General features: G+C 39.8%; 1 pseudogene; it reads left to right on the top strand.

The window, feature by feature from the left end:
- The window catches only part of LOC130886094 (uncharacterized), a 35,582-nt pseudogene extending 14,832 nt beyond the window's left edge, over positions 1–20,750 (top strand).
- The last annotated feature ends 241 nt before the right edge of the window (positions 20,751–20,991 follow it).

Here is a 20,991-nt window from a genome sequence, read left to right as displayed (position 1 = left end):
TTAACCACTGAGCCATCTCTCCAGCCCAGGTTTATTTATTTTTTTTTAAAGACACTTAATTGTAATTCTGTGTGGTGTAGGGAATTATAAGAAAAGGGGTGTACATGTGGGTACAGATACTCTCTCAAATATTTTCAGTCTGCAGTTGGCCTTGCTCAGAGAACTTAGAGATACGGAAGGCTGAACTGTGTATTGGACCATGTGCACAAAAGCTCACGTATGACCTGAACACAAGAATGAAATGATCTCATGCTTATTCTACCGGACCAAACTTGAAATGCTTTCTGGAATCTTTTCTGACCCCACACATGGCTGCTGTTATACCTACTCTCTGAGTATTTGAGTTTGTTTGCTGAGTGTAATCAGTATTTTCCTCCTACTTAACTATTTCTGTACATGTTTTTTTTATTTCATGTGTTCAGTCAATATTGTGTTAGCAAAGATATGTAGTTTTTAAAAAGTCCATTTTTTTAAAACTCATTCTTTCTCTGTGGACTTCCTCCATCCCAAACCTTTTCTGTCTTACTTTCCCTCTCTATAGAAACTTCAAGAACTTTTTCTGTTTGTCTTAGACTCTGGGTGTTCTTGGTGCTTTGAGCTTTGTGCTGTGATTGTGCTTAGAGTGTGGCTTATAAACACAGCCTCCAGCACTGCTCTGTGTTACCCAGCTGCTCGGTGTGTGCTTAGAGTGTGGTGATATGGGAGCCCCCTCTGTGTGCTGTGATTACCATTAATAAATAACTGCTTTGGACCTATAGCAAGGCAGAACTTTGTAGGCAGGAAAAGCTAGGCTAAATGCTGGGAAAAAGGAAGGGTGGAGTCAGGGAGACACCATGAAGCCGTTGCTGGAGATAGACATGCTGGCACTTTAGCCAGTAAGCCACTGCCACATGGTGATACACAGATTAATTGAGATGGGTTAAATTAAGATATAAGAGTTAGCCAATAAGAAGCTAGAGCTAATAGGCCAAGCAGTGATGCCGTAAAACAATCCCACACCAGTTCAAAATTAGGATAATAAAAGGGTTATTTTACTTAAGGGAAAAACTTAGAGATCACTGTCCTAAACAACAGTCCTCTGAGCTCAAACAGGAACAGAGTCTAGCAGCCGGAATGGGAGCTGGAAGTAAGAGGGCGGGTGCACGGTTCCTACTGCTTTTTAAACTATAAGAGACCACACCCTGGTAGGCTGGTATCTTAAAGGCTATTGGCTGAAGGAGCAGAATGTGCTCCCGCAGCACCTCCCCTTTTTGTTTAAATAAGAGTGTTCCAAACCCAATACAAAACTATATACACTAGGAACAGATATCAGGTATAATTAGAATTACAACCAGCATAAACAATATTAAGCAAGGAACATATGCTAAATGTTTTAATAAACATTCTATCCTATGGAGTCTAAGTCTTGTATAGGAAGTGGCTTGGCTAGATTATTAGAGTACAGTAACTACAACTATCCAATCTTCAACCCCATCAAAGGCCTGAGCAGGGAGATAATGTTATTTGAGCAGGCAGGAAGTACAATCAAGTAGCTTCCAAAGCGAGCAATATGTGACAGAGACAATTAGCTACCTGAGCAATCTCCCAAAGTCTCATTTTGCAATGTTGAAGCACTAACTTTGGCTAAGGCCTAGTGTAACTGACAGACCATTTTAAGAGGCAGCAAATTTTTCAAAACTGTTTTACCTTGTCTTGGCAAGATTTGACAGTCCTGCTTATCCGTTTCCAAACCATTGTCAGTGGTTGAGGCATCGTCAGTTCCTTGCCCAAAGGCCAGTTTTGCCAAGAAGAAAACAAGCTCCAAGTGGAGTGTCTTTGGTGCTCAACATTCTCTCGGGAATAGATTGGTGCTGTCAGAAGCAATCATGTCTCATGTCAACAGAACCCTAAATTATTTAAATGCCATGTTCCACAGATCCTTGAAGTGGTTGAAGAATATCTATCTAGACAGAATACAATCTCTGTATCTAAAGAACTTATTTGATCTGATTGTATGTACAACAAACATGAACAACTATTGACCTATAATAATTAATACCTGTATAACTTAAAGACTAAAACTTCATGTAAGAATATTAAATGATCTGTAAACAAATGTGCAACAAATGAGGACAGTGACCTCAAAATGTAAACAGTGTATAAGTATCTTGATCAGAGGTAGGAGTAATAGATAATGCAATATGAAAATATACCCTAAAAGTGGTATCAATATGCAAAATGTCCTAAACCGAGGTAGAAACATGCATATATACAATCTGACAAAATAACTTTTGTATATATGTACAATTAATGTAAACAAAAGTAACAAATATTATTTGAACATATATCAATATACAATATACCAATGTAAATTATCCATAAATAATAGCTCACAAGTATTCACTCTATTACACACTATTACTATCCCCCCCTTTTTTTTTAACAAATGTAGTTTTCACCCCAACCCTCTATCTAGTACAAGTAATAATCTATAACCCCTAAACAGTGTTCCCAACCCTATAGACAAATTTTTTTGGGATGGGGGCGTTGTCTTCTGGAATTGCTTCCCACTGTCATGGGGATGATGTTCTCTTAATGGGATCCTGCAAAAATTAAGTGGTGGTTAAGTCCCAAAGTTACTGTCTAATATAGTTGCAAACAATTTCCAAGCAGTCAATAGGTTTTTTTTTTTTTTCAAAGTTCTCATTTGGAGTTCTTACCAGAATATGAGAAGGTGCACCATTTCAGCAGCTGTCTTATAGCAGTGCTGTCTACATCACGATGTCATCTCAGCTAGGTGGAGTGGTTGCTGTGGGGCCCCATCTTCTTCCTGGAAACTTCAAAGATTACTACATGAAAAGAATCTGTAGAAAAATCTATTGTTCATCATGGTAAACTTAAACATCATTCATATAAACATACATACAATGAAGAATATGATATAGACAAAATAGGCATGGGGAAAGTAAAATTTTTCCTAAAGCTTTTCTTCTGTCCCATACCAGATGGCTACTGATATGATACAGAAATTCTGAATGTACCTTTTAACAACAAGCTTGGATTTAGAGAAGTACAGAGTCATTGTCCAACTCCAAAACCAGCTGAATATATTAATATTTGTATTAATTAATACAAATATTATTTAATATTTGTAATTAATATAATTAGTATTATATATATTAATATATTCACATATATATATGCATATGTATATATAGATGTAAGTGTAAACAGTACCTTGATTCGTAAACCATATTCTGTTTTCTAGATGCTCCTTAGTGGATAGTTATTTTTTCTTCTGTCAGCATTCAAACATCCAGGGTCTCTTGAATTTTTGATGACATGTAATTTTCCTGCAAAGTTAAGAACAGAACACTGCCCCAACCATATATGGCTTTCTTTACCACCTGTATGGTTGTCACCATTGTGGATGAGCTGTCATTTCTCTGTTTCAATAGGTTTCTCCTTTTCAAAATGAATATTTATTAATTTCGATGGTATCCATAATTTTTCTTCTTCTGTGGAAACAAGAGCAAAACCCTTTCCCAAACATAGCACATCACCTGGTTTCCAATGTGAGGTCAACACATCCTTGAAATATACTGGATGATTCAATTCAGAAGTTCTTTCCATTATCTAATGCCTCTCTGTTGTTGTTGTTCCTTTCTCATTTGCGTTAAGAAAATTCAAGGTTAATAAAGTATTATGCAATCTATCTCTGGGGGTATTTTCCATCTTTTTCTGTTTGTTCAGCATATCCTTTATAGTACGATTTGATCTTTCTATAACTGCCTGACCTGTAGGATTATTTGGTATACCTGTAATGTGCTTTATATTATAATAAGCAAAAAACCATTTCATTTTCTTACATACATTGCTGGACCATTGTCTGTCTTTATTTGTGCAGGAATGCTCATGATGGCGACAACTTTTAATTTAGTGTGTGATTACTGAATCAGACTTTTCTGAGCTCAAGGCAGTTACCCATTGAAAATCTGAATACATGTCTATGGTGTGGTGTACATATTTTAATGTGCCAAATTCCATAAAGTGGAACATATCCATCTGCTAGATTTCATTCGTTTGAGTACCCTTAGGGTTACTCCCTGCAGGCAATGGTGTTTGATTATAGGAAGAGCAAGTAGGACATTTTTTTTTATAATCTTCTAAGCTTGTTGCCATATAATAGAAAACTCTTTCTTTAAACCGTTGCTATTGACATGATGTCTTTTTTTGAAATTCAGAGGCCTGCAACACACTTCCAATCAATAATTGATCAATTTCTGCATTACCTTGTGCTAGGGGACCTGGCAGACCCGTATGGGATGAGATGTGTGTTATGTATTCCTGATTATGTCTTGCACCTGGATGAACAATGAAGTCAATTCCATATCATCTGATATATATTCAGCAGTTTCAATATGTAAGACAATTCTTTCTGCATATTGTGAATCAGTAACTATATAGAGAGGTTCTTTAAAATCACTTATTACCATAAGAATAGCATATAATTCTGCCTTCTGGACAGAATTATAAGGGTTTTGTTACCCCTTACTTAATTCTTCTGATTTGTAACCTGCCTTCCCTGTTTTACTTGCATCACTATAAAATGTACTAGAGCTTTTGGAGCATCACGTAAAATTCAGGGAAGAATCCAATAAGTTCTCTTTATAAGGTTAAGTCTATCGCTTTTTGGATAATTGCTATTAATTTCTCCCCCAAAATTAGCACAAGTCATTTGCCAGGATTCACTGTCTTTCAATAACTTTTTTATTTCATCAGTAGTAAAAGGCACTATAATCTCTGCTGGGTCTGTACCTGCTAATTGATGAAGTCTCAATTTACCTTTTATAATTAATTCAGAGACTTTTCCACATAAGTTTTTAACTTTTTACTTGGTTTATGTGGTAAAAAGATCCATTTTAAGATAATATCATCCCTCTTCATTAAAATTCCTGTAGGAGAAATTCTGGAAGGCAATATGACTAGAATACAATTAAGATTTAGATTCACTCTATCCATGTGTGCCTCCTGTAATTTTTCCTTATCAATCGTCAATTCCTTTTCCACTTCAGCTGTTAATTCTCTGGGACTATTCAAGTCTTTATTACCATCTAAGGTTTTGTTTGAATGAATTATTAGATCAGGTGTTATCTCAACACCTGGTCATAGACTGGAAATGTCTCCCAATAAACTTTGAAGTTATTAAGAGTCTGCAACTGATCTCTCCTAATTTGTGCCATTTGTGTTCTAATTTTCTGTAAACCTATTCTGTAACCTAGGTCATTAACAGAATCTCCTCTTTGAATATTTTCAGGAGCAATTTGTAATCCCCATTTAAGCAAGACTTTCTTTACTTCTTCAAACATCTTTTCTAAAGTATCTGCATTTAAATCAGATAACAAAATGTCATCCATGTAATGGTACATTATAGACTTAAGAAATTGCTTACATATTATTTCCAATGGTTGGCTAGCAAAGTATTGGCACAGGGTGGGGCTATTGAGCTTTCCCTGTGGGAGGATAATCCATTGATATTTTCTAGTAGGCTGAGAATTATTATAAGTAGCCTCTGTGAGGGCAAACTTTTCTCTATCCTTTTTGTCTAAAGGTATAGTATAGAAACAATCCTTTAAATCAATAACTATGAGAGGCCATCCCTTTGGTAACAGAGAAGGCAGAGGAATTCCAGATTGTAGAGGACCAACAGGCTGAATAACCTTGTTGACAGCCCTTAGATCTGTCACCATTCTCCATTTTCCATATTTCTTTTTAACAAAAAATACGGGAGAATTCCAAGGGCTGGTAGATTCTTCTGTATGTCGAGCATTTATTTGCTCTTGTACCAGCTGTTCTAAAGCCTGCAACTTTTCCTCAGCTAGAGGCCACTGCTTAACCCATATTGGTTTCTTAGTCACTAAAAGTTTCTCTCTGACCTTGTTTAACCCTAAGATATGTTTTGACTCTCTTTCTTGGTTCCTGAATTCTGTCCCAAGCTTTTAAACTGCTGTGGTACATAGGGACAAGGTGTGATCATCATAAAGAGCTTGATCCTGAGGATCAGGGCAAAGTCCTTCACCTAGAATTTCATCTAGGGAAATCTCAAGTCCTTTTGCTTTTTCTTGTTGCTCTAAAATTCTCACTTCCTCTTTTAAAAAGCAACTCCAAAGCAATTGCGGTCCACTTTCTAAGTCTGCTGAGATTAACTGAGCCCAATCTTGAGGCGTGGCTTTGCTACTGAAAGCCCACGTTTTGACCATTTCCCTTACAAAGGATGAATGTAGTCTGTAAGCTACAATTACTTGTTTAATTTCTTTTAGATTAGTCATATGTATGGGCTCCCATGTATATTCCTTGACAACCTTAGGGTACTTGGAGCCAGATACTTTTTCTGATGTTATTACTGGAAAGGCATGCAGAACTCTTGGGAAGCTATCTTAGAGATTTTTATGTACCAGTGAGGCTAATTTTGCCTTTTTATCTTTTGTTCCTGATCATCAAGTTCGATAAATTCCTCAGCCTTATCAATCTGTTTACCACTGCATTTTGTAACATCTGGATCTCCTGTCCAGTGTTCTGCTCTAATGCCCTCATTGAGGATTCCAAGTTATGAAGACTGTCCAGTCAAGATAATGTCTCATTCTTGAACATAATCTTTATTGCATGCATATTACCTTCCTTGAGAGACATTCTGTCAATCAATCTGTCATACCCCTTTGACAGAATCCGATTAATACACTCAACTGTGTGAATTCTGTCAAATAATGTTTCAACACCCACTGTCATTGATTGGGTTTTATTGTCAAATCAGCTGTTTCCTTCTCCAGAGTGCTGAGTCTTCCTTTAAATAAATTACTATCTGTCTGTACCATTTCCAAAAGTATCTCAGTTGACCAAGTTTTGTTAGTTAAATTGGTTGTATCCTTCAGATTTCCAACCTCTTTCTTGAGATGATAAAAGATAAAGTAAATAGAAATATTGTAACTGTAATTTTTGTTTGATGCCTGTTTTGTTATATGTAATTTTACTATGTTAAAGTTAAAACCTTCCTTTTTATTCAAACAGAAAAGGTGAGGTGATGTGGATGTTCCCTCTGTGTGCTGTGATCACCATTAATGAATAAAAACACTGCTTTGGACCTATAGCAAGGCAGAACTTAGTTAGGCAGGGAAAGCAAAGCTGAACACTGGGAAAAAGAAAGAACAGAGTCAGGGAGATGCCATGGAGCTGCTGCTGGAGATAGAGTTGCTGGAACTTTAGCTGGTAAGCCACTGCCACGTGTTGATACACAGATTAATGGAGATGGGTTAAATTAAGATGTAAGAGTTAGTCAATAAAAAGCTAGAGCTAATGGGCCAAGCAGTGTTTTAAATAATACAGTTTCTGTGTGATTATTTCTGGTCTAGGCTAGCCAGGTATCCGGGAACCAACAAGCAACCCTTCTTACTACAGTGAGGCTTATAAACACAGCCTCCAGCACTGCTGTGTCACCCAGCCACTCTTATATTTTCTTGTGTGTGCTTTCTTTACTTCCTATAGAACATATTCTACAGTTATCAAAGCATATTTTTATAGATATTTTGGAAACATTGTATAGACGTGCACTTATCTTCACTTTAGCTACTGACTTCTGGGGTTTAGCTAATGGTTAATATTAAGCTAATATTCAATGCTAACATACAAATAAAATTCTATATGTAGTTATACTATTACCCATTTTTCTGGTATGCATATCAATGTCAAGTGGACTCAAGATAAGAGGAGGGAATTTCAACTGAAGAAAGCCTCCACAAGATTTAGCTGTAGCAGACTAGACTGTAGGGCATTTTCCTGAGATATCTTAGATTTATGGCCCAGTCCATTGTGAGTGGTATCACCCCTATGCGGGTGGTCCCAGATTCTATAAGAAGGCAGACTGAACAGGCCAGCAGGAGCAAGCCAGTAAAGCAGCATTTCTCCATTGCCTGTGCATCAACTTCTGCCTCCAGGTTCCCGCCCCATTGGACTTCCTGTCTTGACTTCCTGGCTTCCCTTGATGGACAATGATTCAAAATACACATACATATGTATGGGCTCCCATGTATATTCCTTGACAACCTTAGGGTACTTGGAGCCAGATACTTTTTCTGATGTTATTACTGGAAAGGCATGCAGAACTCTTGGGAAGCTATCTTAGAGATTTTTATGTACCAGTGAGGTTAAAATTTGCCTTTTTATCTTTTGTTCCTGATCATCAAATTCGATAAATTCCTCAGCCTTATCAATCTGTTTACCACTGCATTTTGTAACATCTGGATCTCCTGTCCAGTGTTCTGCTCTAATGCAAAAGGGAATAAATCCTTTCCCTCCCAAGTTGTTTTTGGTCGTGTTTCATCACAGTAGTAACCTAACTAAGACATCAATTATCTAAGAGTATAATGTAATTCAAATGACTTCACGTAAAGTTGCTTTGAGACAGGATTGTGGTTTACAGATGTTCCCTTCATATAATAGAGTATAATATTTATTTAAACAAGTATCACATGTTTACTCACCGAAAACTCCCCTCCTTTGCCTTCTTACAGTATAAAGAAGAACTTGAATATTCCCCCAAAGAAAGGACATGGGTGTGACGTCAGAAGACAGAGTTTTCGTGAGGTTTCAAAAGTCAGTCATGTTGAAATGAACATTCCAGTTGCCATGGTAAGACTTGAGGTAATCTGTAACCATTTGTGGGAACAAAAATCACTTAATCTTGAAAAAATAAATGTCTGAAAACTTCTGACAGCCAATGAAGACTGAGCTATAGTATTACATACATTTTATCAGGGAAACACATGTCTTTTTTTTCCTTATTAGAAAGAAACAGGATTGATTTTCTTGTCTTTAAAACTGGCTTCTGGATACAGCTAAGCTGCATACCATGACACTGCTAAGATTCACAAGTAGGAAGTCAGGCTTTCTTATAGCATCTTTATTGGGTCATAGTTAACATGCCATAAAATGTAACCCTTAAATTACCAGAATTAATAGTGGTTAGTGAATACATAATTAAACAATACTCACCTTCTATAATCCCTAATTTCAGGTGAAATTCTGGAGACACACTGGCCTTGCTGTAAGAATTTACACAGGAGGGTGCTGTGCAGAACCTTACACTTGGCTGTAGAGAATGTTCCTGGGCTTCTGTGCTTCTCATCAGCATTGTTGGCTGATGTTTAATCAGCCTGGTCTCAGTGTTTTCCAGCTCTTCTTTAAGGAACACTAACTTCTGTGGTAGAAGTGGCTCTCCTTCTGAGTCTTTTTTAAACCAGTCTTTTCCTTTTATAGTACTAAATTTAATGACTTCAGACATGTATTTCCTTTTGAATATGTGGTTTGGGAAACTCTGGAGAGCTGGGTGTCTCTGCCTCTCAGCAGAGGTTGGAACAGCTTTGTGCCTAGGATGCTGGAGCAAGCTTTGGTAGCTGGGTGTGGAGGCCCAAAGAGGCCAAAGGTCAGAGAGTTTAGGGCTTGTTTCTTGTTCATTCAATGTTATTGTGCTTCTAACTCAAACAAAGGTCCCACCTAGTTGTAAATCAGAGAGTTCTGCTCTCTGAAGGTTTTTGTCAACACGTGTGACTCATTGCTAGACCTTGTGCTCCTAAAATAGGGAAGTAGTTAATTCCTACTTAAAACAAAAGTCTAAGGATCCAACTAAGTTCCAGTTCCCTTTGTGGAAATAACTTGGGATTCCACCCAAGGAGTAGTTTGCTACAGAGTGTTTGGTCTAGGGTGTGAGCAATGAATGTAGCCATGACTTTCAATTTGTATGTTAATGCAGTCTTTTGTTTTACTTCTACGTTTTAGGGTCAGGGGTATATTAAACAGTTGGAAGTTAAACACGGATGAATTTTCAATACTCACTGAAAAATTCCCTTCTGATACTAACCTACACTTTTCTGCATTCTATTATTTTTCATTTGCTTTTTCATATTCTTTACTGTATTTCTAAATTCCCATGCCTCCACTCTGGAGAAAGGTATTTTTGTCGAGACTGGCCCCGACAGCTGGGTGGCTGGAGATATTGCATTATTCGAGGATGCCTCTTTCCCTGGGGAGGCAGCTGGAACTCCTGTCCTGGACTGAAAGGTCATGCAGAGTGGCAGCTGGAACCTCTCCCCACCTGAAGTTCAAAGTTATCATTCTCTGTCCATCCTTCTCGTGGAATGACCATGAAAGGGTGGATGCCTAAAGCCAGTGTACACTGCTCTATGTCTGCAGTGACTGACACCTCCCACTTGATCTCAGTATCTGCCACTGTTCAGTTGTCATGTCATGTCAGGTCCAGGTGGGGCTCTGGTTCCTGGGATGTGGTTGCTAGGGTAATATTTTTTGAAACAATTTCTCTCTACGTGGAGACTTCAGAGCTCAGGAGACAAGGTGTCCTCACCCACACACTATATTCTGCTAACCTATCACACCCTTCCTATCTCACAGACAGAAATGGGAGACACGTAAGAGGCACTGCCGACATGAGACTTCAGTTTGGGGATGATTCTCTAAGGCTCTTGCTGGATCTTCAGGGTCACTTTCTTTTCCTTCTTATTTTTCCCTCAGAAATAGAAATTACCTAATGTTTATATCTGAGTACAGAGAAGTTGTAACATCCGGAGGCCTCATTCACTTTTACTACTCTCTCTCTCTCTCTGTGTTATGTTCAATTATACACATATGTATATATGTACAACTGAAATTGTTTTAGTTACTATTAATCAAAGCGAATCATTCAGGAAATTGAGTCTCCCTGAGTTTTATTGGGATTTATGACACTATAAAAACCACTTTTGCATATATCTCTGAGATAAAATTTCTCACTTTGGAATGCTTGGGACACTGTACCCCAGCAATGCCCCTAAGACTTTTGTAACCCTATTGTTTATCTAGGAACTTCAGTCTCAGTTTCTACGTTTCTGAAGTCTCAGCATATAGTCATAGTCATGATCATGGCTAGGTCTTCACACCATATGTTCTCACAGCAGTCTGGATTTGACATCACTTCACAAGAAAATTATTTTAGAATTATGTAATGGGATCAAGTATTTGGAGCCAGTATATGCTGACTCCTGTATGTTTCATCTCTCCTCACATCAGCTCCGCCTCTGGCTGCCCTTGGCTGAGTCCCTGGTTTGCCAGACTTTATCATCATCATTTTCCTATTGACCTTGAAGCCCTTATCACTTCTGTTTTCTCTAGGCCTAGAGACTACCACACTCATACCTTGTTTTTTTTTTTTAAAAAAAGATGAATAAGTTTATTTATTTATTTATTTATTTATTTATTTTACATCCTGTCTACAGCTCCCCTTCACTCCTTTCCCCTCTTCTCATCCACTTCTGTCTCCTCCCCCTCAAAATCTACTCATCCTGTGTTTTTGTTTAGGAAAGGGTAGGTCTTCATGAGTATCAACAAAACATAGCATGCCAAGTTGTAGTAAGACTGAGTTCCTCCCATGTATTTAAGGCTGGGCAAGGCAACCTGGTATGAAGAGTATGGTCCCAAAAGCCTGTAAAAGAGTTGCAGCCAAACCCCATTCCCACTGTCAAGAGTCTCACAAGAGGATCAAGCTACACAGCTGTAACATATATGCAGAGAACCTAGGTCAGTCCCGTGCAGGCTCCCTGATTGTCAGTTCAGTCTCTGTGAGCCCTGATGAACCAAGGTTAGTTGATTCTGTGGGTTTTCTTGTGCTGTCCTTGACCCCTCTAACTCATAAAATCCTTTCTTCTTGTCTTCTGCAGGATTTGCAGAACTCTGTCTAGTGTCTGTGAGTCTTCATCTGTTTCCATCAGTTGCTGGATGAAACCTCTTAATGACAGTTGGGTTAGGTCTTCATCTTGTCACAAGAGATGATCAGTTTAGGTTACAAATCTGCTATTGTTAGGAGTCTAAGCTAGGGTCTTTCTTTTTAAAAAATATTTATTTATTTATTTGTTATGTATACAGTAGTCTATCTGTATATATGCCTGCAGGCCAGAAGAGGGCACCAGACCTTATTACAGATGGTTGTGAGCCACCATGTGGTTTCTGGGAATTGAACTCAGGACCTTTGGAAGAACAGGCAATGCTCTTAACCACTGAGTCATCTCTCCAGCCCCTAGGGTCTTTCTTGTAGATTCCCTTGCACCAGGTTTTACCTGACCCTGAAATCATCCCCCTTTCTAATCATCTGTTTCAGTACTCTTCTCCTCTGCACCAAACCCCTACAACCTGTTGATCATGTTCCCTTCCATACCCACCTGATGTAGCTGGTCCTTCTGTCTATGTGTTACTTTCATTGGTTAATAAAGAGACTGCCTTGGCCTTTTGATAGGGCAGAAAATTAGGTGGGTGGAGTAGACACAACAGAATGCTGGGAAGAATGGAAGTGAGGCAGACACCATGGAGCCAGCCACCAGGTCAGACATGCTGAATCTTTCCCAGTAAGCCACCACCTCGTGGTGCTACACAGATTATTAGAAATGGGTTAATCAAGATGTGAGAGTTAGCCAATAAAAGGCTAGAGCTAATGGGCCGGGCAGTGTTTAAATGAATACAATTTGTGTGTTGTTATTTTGGGTGTAAAGCTAGCCATGCGGAAGCCAGGCGGATCAAAAGCAGGCCTGCTCGCCCCTTTACTACACCCACCCAAAGTCCACTCATGAAATCTCTTCATTTCCCCTTCCCAGGAACTCTCCTTGTTATCTAACTCTCTGAGGCTATGGGCTGTAGCATGATTATCCTTTATTTTACAGCTAGTATCTACTTAAGAGTGAGTACATACCATGTTTGTCTTTTCTCAGTCTGGATTACCTCACTCAAGATGATTTTTTTCTAGTTCTATTAATTTACCTTCAAATTTCCGCATGCCCTTGTTTCAACAGCTGAGTAGTACTCTATTGTGTAAATGTACCAGATTTTATTTATCCATTTCTTAGTTGAGTGGCATCTAGGTTGTTTCCAGGTTCTGGCTATTACAAATAATGCTACTACAAACATAGTTGGGCAGGTGTCCTTGAGGTATGATTCAGCATCCTTTGGATATATGTTCAAGATTGGTATAGTTGGGTGATATGGGAGGTGATATATGCTGTGAATATGTTTCATTGCCATTGGTTGATTAAGAAGCTGCTTTCAGTCAATGGTTTAACAGAATAAATCCAGGCTGAAAGAGATATATAGAGTAGGTAGAATCAGGGAGAAACCATATAGCTGCCTGCAGGAGACAGATGCTTCCACCAGAGCCCACTAGAACCTTGCTGGTAAGCCACAGCCATGTGGTGATACACAGATTTATAGAAATGGGTTAATTTAATATATAAGAGTTAGCCAGAAATACACTTAAGCTATTGGCCAAACAGTATTGCAATTAATACAGATTTTTGTGTGATCATTTTGGAAGTCTGGGTAGCTGGGAAAAGAACAAGCAGCCTCTGACAAAAGATTGATTCCCAGTTGTAATGTGCCTGCATTACTCTCTAGAGTACAGTTCATGCTACTGTACGATTCGCAAGCTGGGCAAGGGCCTGGAGATTAAAGGAATGCACAAGAGACATGGGTCATTTGAGGGGAGATAATGGTAAATGCCATTTATTCAAACTTAGGAAAAACCTTATATAACTAGTTGCTGCACAGTGGATTTCCCCCCAGGCAGGTGAGAAATTACCAGGTCCAAGATGGAGTAAACAATAGCCCTATAACTAACCCCCAGGGGTGGGGCAGAGGGAGCACAAGAGCAAACAGGGTATTTAGCTGGAAATTGCAACAAGATGTCTGGCCAGAAACTGTCCTCAAGCTGAACCCTAAGAGGAGGGGTACATGGACCCTACAGGTCCCCCTTTTATATAAATTACAGGACTAGGCCTGTCTTGGGTGGCATTGGACATCAGGTGACACCCCTTACCTGTCATGGGAAAGTGTCCAGATGAAAACACATTTCCTGTCTTAGGTTGGGTCAACCTCCCAAAACCTTTCCTGTCATTGGCTCACTAGTCACCCATCACCAAGTTCAGCTGGATCTGTGCTGAAAAATCCTCTGGGGCAATAGCTAAGAAGACTTGCTGAGTGGTGACTTTGATCTGAGCTTGCCTCTGGCTCTGGCACCGTGAAAACATGAAGATGATGCTCCAGCACATATAAGCACTCCAAAGGAGGCTGTGCGTGCTCAATCCTTAATGAGTCTGACCACAAATTGGAGCCCTTTAAGTAAGGTCTCATTTCTGGTGGGAGGAACCCTGGTATTGTTAACTAGAATAATCTCAAGAGCCAATTTGTAAATGGTGCACTCCAGGGTCTGTGAATAGAAGCATTAAGCATTTTCACTGTATCTGTTAAGTTGTAGCCTTAGCAGTGGTCTTGAACCAAAATCAGTTGCAAAAATAACTGCAGTATTTCTTTGTGAATATAGCTATTAATATTATTTTGAGTGGCCAAGGAATTTGCAACCTGCCCCAATAAGGTATCCATTGTGCTAGCAGTAGCAACTAACTGACTAATGGCAACTCCAGCAGCCATAGCCGTTGTGGCAGCCACAGCAATGGTGGCCATTATGGCTGTTTTAAAGCCAAAATTTCTTCTTGTTCAATGCAGGATAAGTTGATCATCATGGGATGTGTTGACAGGTAGAAGGACAATCCTTGGCACTCAGACCACCACAGCCAGCTCCTCTTCAGTTGACAAACCTTTTCAGAAAATTTCAAAACTCTAGAAATATTAGTAGGATGATAAAGTAAAATTTTTTGCTGACTGGGACTTAAGAGTCTAAGGGGAGGCAATAATGCACTCAGCCCAAAATATGGAAGGACTCCAGTCATAACTCAAGATCCCAGGCCAGCAGCGACTGATTGGAGCTGGGCAAATTCTGCTAACAGAAGTATCTACAACTGAAGATTTTTCCAAATTCCTGTGATAATATTTTATGTGGTATCCAAAGACACACTATGCTAAAATTGGTAGATAGGAAATAGGGCCACATGGGTTATGCAGTTCCACTGGCATCAGAAACAGAGGATTCTTTACAGTGTCTATTTGATCTCTAGGCTCTGTCCTGTCCTCAGGCTCCTGGACAGGAAAATCCACAGTACGCACCAGGTGCTCAGGTACCCACACTGGACTGTCAGCATCCTATGGGAAAACACAAACAGCCCCTCTTCCCCACACCAGTACAGGATCTGGACCACACCAAATTCCATCTGCTAGGTTCTTCTATTTGACATGAGGCATTCTGCAGCAGCGGTATGAGATTGAGCATCAACAATCAAAAAATTTAAGATGTATAAAATAAAAGATAAATGGTCTCGGGGGTGGAACCATATTCCTCCTTTTATGTTTTATGCAAATAGGTTTTGAGTATACCATGCACGCGCTCCATTATAGCTTGTCCTTGAGGATTATAAGGTATTCCTGTTTTATGAGAAATAGAGAACTCAGAGCAAAATTTAGCAAAGGTAATGCTGGTGTAGGCTGACCCATTGTCACTTTTCACAGTTTTTGGAATTCCCATGTAGGTTAAAGCCTAGAGACAGTGACTTTTAACATCTTGTAATTTTTCTCCTATATGGGCTAAGGCAAAAATAAGATGAGAATATGTATTAACCGTTACGTGAACATATTGCATATGCCCAAAAGAAGGGACATGGGTAACATCCATTTGCCCGTAATTAGGGGCAAGCCCATGAGGATTAACTCCAAATGAGGAACAGCTAAAAGTTCTGTGCACAGAGAGCATTTTTTCAAAACAATATCAGTGGCCTGCTCTTGAGATATACTTTATTGGGGCAATAACCTGGGCCACAAACATTTGGCAGATGACAAGACTATTAGCCATTCCTTGGGGTAATGTTACCCATTGGTAGTGTCTATATGGTTCTTTGAAATTTATAGACGGTACACTGAAAGCAAATTTATCAGAATCTTTTGGATGCAATGGAATGGTGAAAAAACAATCTTTCAGATCAAAAGATGGTATCCTGCAGGAATTCCCACAGGCTGAGGCAACCCAGGTTGAGTTGCCCCCACTATTTCCATACAATCATTTACTGCTCTAAGATTTTGCAGCAACCTCCATTTACCAGACTTTTTCTTAATAACAAAGTCAGGAGTATTACAGGGAGAAGTAGATGGCACTATGTGTCCTGTCTCTAGCTGTTCCTGGACCAGGGTATGAGCAGCTTGTACTATTTCCTTACTTAGGGGCTATTGCTCTATCCATACAGATTTTTCAGTTTTCCATTTTATGGGAATGCTTTCTGGCTGTTCTGCAATGGCCCCTAAGAAAAATTTCCCAGCCCTGCATGTTGTCCAGGTGATGTTGTATTATTTTCTTGTCTGCTAACTCCTGACCAGGGACAAAGCCCTGGTCTGTTAACATGTGCTGCACAGGTTCAGTGGTCAGAACTGCTCCCATAGCTTGCAAAATTTCTCTTCCCCACAAATTGAGAGGAAAGTGTTCCAGGACAAATGATTTAAAAATGCCCTTATGGCCTTCTTCATCCCCCCAATCTAAATATTGAGTGCTGCACTCTGGAGAACTGGCCATTCCTACCCCCTGTAAGGTCATAGAGGCTGGCTGTAGAGGCCAGGCTGCAGGCCAGTGTTTTTTAGCAATCACAGAAGAATCAGCCCCTGTATCAAGAAGGCTTTGGAACCTTTTCCCATTAATTGTTAATGTAAGTGTGGGGTGGTTCTCTAAACTAGAAACCCAAAAAGCTCCAGGGGATCCTGTGGAGCCAAACCCCTTGTCCTCTTGCTCTTGTTTAAAGAATGGATTAGTAGAGTGAAACATGGGCAAAAGCACTAGTTGAGCTATTCTTGCTCCTTGAGGGATGACAAGGACTCCTGCCCCAGCTTCAATCATAATTCTAATTTCTCTAGTATAACAGTCTATAATTCCTGGTAAAAATTTAATTCCTTTAAGTGCTGAATTACTTCTATCCAAAACTATACCTACTGAACCCTCTGGAATAGATCCAAATACTCCAGTCCCCAAGGCCTGCACACCCATCTGTGGGGTCAATACTGCCTGGGCAGGGGTACAAAGGTCCAGTCCTGCACTTCCTGGGGTCCTTGGACAAGGTCATGGACAGTGAGCCATTTCTTTGAGGAATGAATCTGATGGGAGCAGCCCATCCGCCCATTGCCCTTTACACTTGTATTTTGGGGACCAGGGCCCTCCTCCCGTTTCCCTACATGGGAATGGAATTTCCTTGAATGTCAGTTTTAGAGTGACACTCATTAGCCCAATGGGCCCCCTTTTGACATTTTGGGCAAACACCTGGATTTCCCCTGGATTACCCACAGGGCAGTTCCCTTTGAAATGTCCTGGTTGCCACAGTGAAAACAAGTCCTTGATCTAGCTCCACCTTGACTCCCCCTAAGGGCAGAAGCTGTCCCATCACAGGAGTGCCATCAGCGTCCCTGCATTACCTGATATAGTCATTTAAACTCCTATTTCTATAGGACGTATAGCCTCCTGACAGTATTTGTTAGCATACTCATAGCCCAATTGCTTTATGACAGGCATAGCTGTGTCCACATCCCCCAAAATGTGACCTCCCAGATGTAACAAGATAAGGTTCTGTGGGTCCTTGAAGGACCTTAGACAGCTGTTCCCTGCTCCTTTATTAGGTAAAGGTTTCCGTGCTTTAATGGCAATAGCAGCTATCTGAGCATAAACAGCAGGGTCATAAGTAATCTGTGCTGCTAAGCCTGTACACTGTCCTGCACGAGTTAACACGTCAAGGTTACACTGGGGGAAGCCCGTGGTGTCCACGCAATCCTGCATTTCACCTCTTCACAACAAACAATCTCCTCTCGAAGGAAAGGCTCTGTAAAGCAGCCTTTCTTCTTTTTCTAATTTGTTTTTTAGCAGTACAATCCCCCTTTCTAAAGTTTCTTCTTCCTCTTCTGTATCCCTTTTCCCCATAACCTCTCCAGCATAAGTTGTCATCAGTGTTTTTGATCTTGGCCATTCTTACAGGTATAAGATGGAATCTCAGAGTTGTTTTGATTTGCATTTCTCTGATGACTAAGGATGTTGAACTTTCCTTAAAGTGTCTTTCAGCTATTTTAGATTCTTCTGTTGAGAGTTCTCTGTTTAGGTCTGTACTCATTTTTTTAAATTGGATTATGTGTTCTTTTGGTGACCCATTTCTTAAGTTCTTTGTATATTTTAGAGATCAGGCCTCTGTCTGATGTGAGGTTAGTAAAGATCTTTTTCCATTCTGTAGGCTGTCATTTTGTCTTGTTGACTATGTTCTTTGCTTTACAGAAGCTTTTCAGTTTACAGGGGTCCCATTTATTAATTGTTTCTCTCAGTGTCTGTGCTGCTGGGGTTATATTTAGGAAGTGTTCTCCAGTGCCAATGTGTTTAAGTGTACTTCCCACTTTCTCTTCTATAAGGTTCAGTGTAGCTGGCTTTATGTTGAGGTCTTTGATCCATTTGGACTTGAGTTTTGTGCATTCACCATCAATTTCATACCTGCTGGCCAGCCTTCCAAGAGTGGTCTCTCAGGGGTCCCCTACTTCCTGGTCTCACTGATGGGCCTCCAACTATAATGCCTGTGTTTCTTTCTAGGGTACAGTTCGCGCTACTGTACCATTTGTGAACAAGACAAGGGTCTGGAGATTAAAAGAGACATGGATCATTTGGGAGGAGATAATGCTGAATGCTTAGGAAAAACCTTATATACCTAGCTGCTGCACAGTGGAATTCCCCTCAGGCAGGTGGGAAATTACCAGGTCCAAGATGGAGTAAACAATGGCCCTATAACTAACCACTAGGAATGGGGCAGAGGGAGCATAGGAACAAACAGGGTGGTTAGCTGGAAATTGCAACAAGATGTCTGGCCAAAAACTGTCCTCAAGGTGAACCCAACAGGGGGTCGACCCATGGGTCCTACACCCAGTTTTCTGAGAAACCGCCACACTGACTTCCAAAGTAGCTGTACAAGTTTGCAGTCCCACCAGCAGTGGAGTGGGTTCTCCTTGCTCTACATCCTCCTCAACATGAGCTGACACTTGTGGTTTTGATGTTGGCCATTCTGGCAGGTGTAAGATAGTATCTCAGAGTCCTTTTTGATTTGCATTTCCCTGATGGCTAAGGATGTTGAACCTCTTCTTAAGTGTTTCTCAGCCATTTGAGATTCTTTTGTCGAGAATTCTCTGTTTAGATCTGTACCCCATTTTTAATTGGATTATTTGGTTTGTTGATATCTAGTTTCTTGAGTTCTTTTATGTTTTAGAAATCAGCCCTCTGGCCGGGCAGTGGTCGTGCACGCCTTTAATCCCAGCACTTGGGAGGCAGAGGCAGGCGGATCTCTGTGAGTTTGAGACTAGCCTGGTCTACAAAAGCTAGTTCCAGGACAGGCTCCAAAACCACAGAGAAACCCTGTCTCAAAAAACCAAAAAAAAAAAAAATAGAAAAAAGAAAAGAAATCAGCCTTCTGTTGGATGTGGGGTTTGGAAAGATCTTTTCCCATTCTGTAGACACTGTTTTGTCCTATTGATGCTGTCTTTTGCCTGACAGAAACTTTATAATTTCATGAGGTCCTATATATTAATTGTCAATCTTGGTGCCTGTGCTATTGGTATTCTGTTCAGAAAGTTTTCTCCTGAGCCAATGTGTTCGAGATTTTTTTTTCCTACTTTCTCTTCTGTTAGGTTCAGTGTATCTGGATTTGTTCTTCTTAGACTTGAGGTTTGTGAAGGTGATAGATATGGATCTCTTTGCCATCTCTCATTATTCCATCATCATTTGTTGAAGATGTTTTCTTTTTTTCATTGTACAATTTTGACTTCTTTGTTGAAAATCAGGTGTCTGTAGGTGCGTAGATTTACCTCTGGATCTTTGATTCAATTCTGTTGATTAGTGTGTCTGTTTTTATGCCAATATCATGTGGCTTTTATTACTATAGATCTGTAGAGAGTTTGAAATTAGGGATGGTGATATCTCTGGAAGTTCTTTTATTGTCATGCCTTGTTCTTAAGTTATATTGCTCACTATTAAAAAATTTAAAATCTCTAGCTCCTTCTTATTAATGTTTGTATTACCATATTACACAAATACTAACACAAATGTAAATTGGACGTGAGGATATAGAAAAGAGAGCTTACCTAACTTGTGCCAGGGCCTGCTTCCAAACCACAGCAAGAAGATGAATCTAAATTGTTTATGTTATTTTTAATTTATTTTATTTTATGTGTATGACTGAATGTAGATATGCGCATGTGAGTGATGGTACCCTTTGAGACCAGAAGAGGGCATTGTATCCTTTAGAATCAAAGTTACAGGAGGTTGAGCTGCCTGCCAAGCACTGGGAACCAAACTTTGTCCTCCAGAACAGCAAAAGTGCTCTTAATCCCTGAGCCATCTCTCCAACCTCTATAAATATAAACCCTATAATACTTGTTGCTGACTTCACATATTCAAAATGGTAGCCTACTTTTTCAGGCACTGAAATTGTTCTCTGAGTTGCTGATGCAAAGCTAGAGCATTAAACTCAGAACAGGTCATTGGATTTGGATTTTAAATAACACACCACTTTTATTTGTTTTAGGGGGAAGCAGCAGCGAAAGAAAACTTAGTGTGCATTCAAGAGAATCCAGGTGCTACAGTCCTAACTCAGATGGAATTAGAAACGAAAGAGCTCAAATCTGCCCTCTCTGAAGTACACGCCCAAGAACACTTGGTTAAGAAGGATCTGGAAGCCCTGAAGCAGCTGTACCGAGGCGAGCTAGAGTACATAGATGGCATGTCACTGGAGTTGTGTCTGTGAGTGGGAAGGAGCCACAGCAAGCCAAGCCCATGCCCCTCCACAGAAGCACAGTGCTGAGTGAGCCCTTTTCACAAGACCTGTGGACTGTGGAAGCTGTCCAGACAGTACAGTTCTGGAAAAATTGTTAATAAATGAGCCTCCGTTAGTCCAGGACAATTTTTATTTCTCCATTTTTCATTTCATATGGCATTTCCTATTTTTCTATTCTCATAGAGTTGATCTTTAATTGTTTATGCAAATT

This window comes from Chionomys nivalis, chromosome 13 (assembly GCF_950005125.1).
Source record: "Chionomys nivalis chromosome 13, mChiNiv1.1, whole genome shotgun sequence".
NCBI classification, from domain to species: domain Eukaryota; kingdom Metazoa; phylum Chordata; class Mammalia; order Rodentia; family Cricetidae; genus Chionomys; species Chionomys nivalis.
This window is presented reverse-complemented; position numbering and strand designations above follow the sequence as displayed.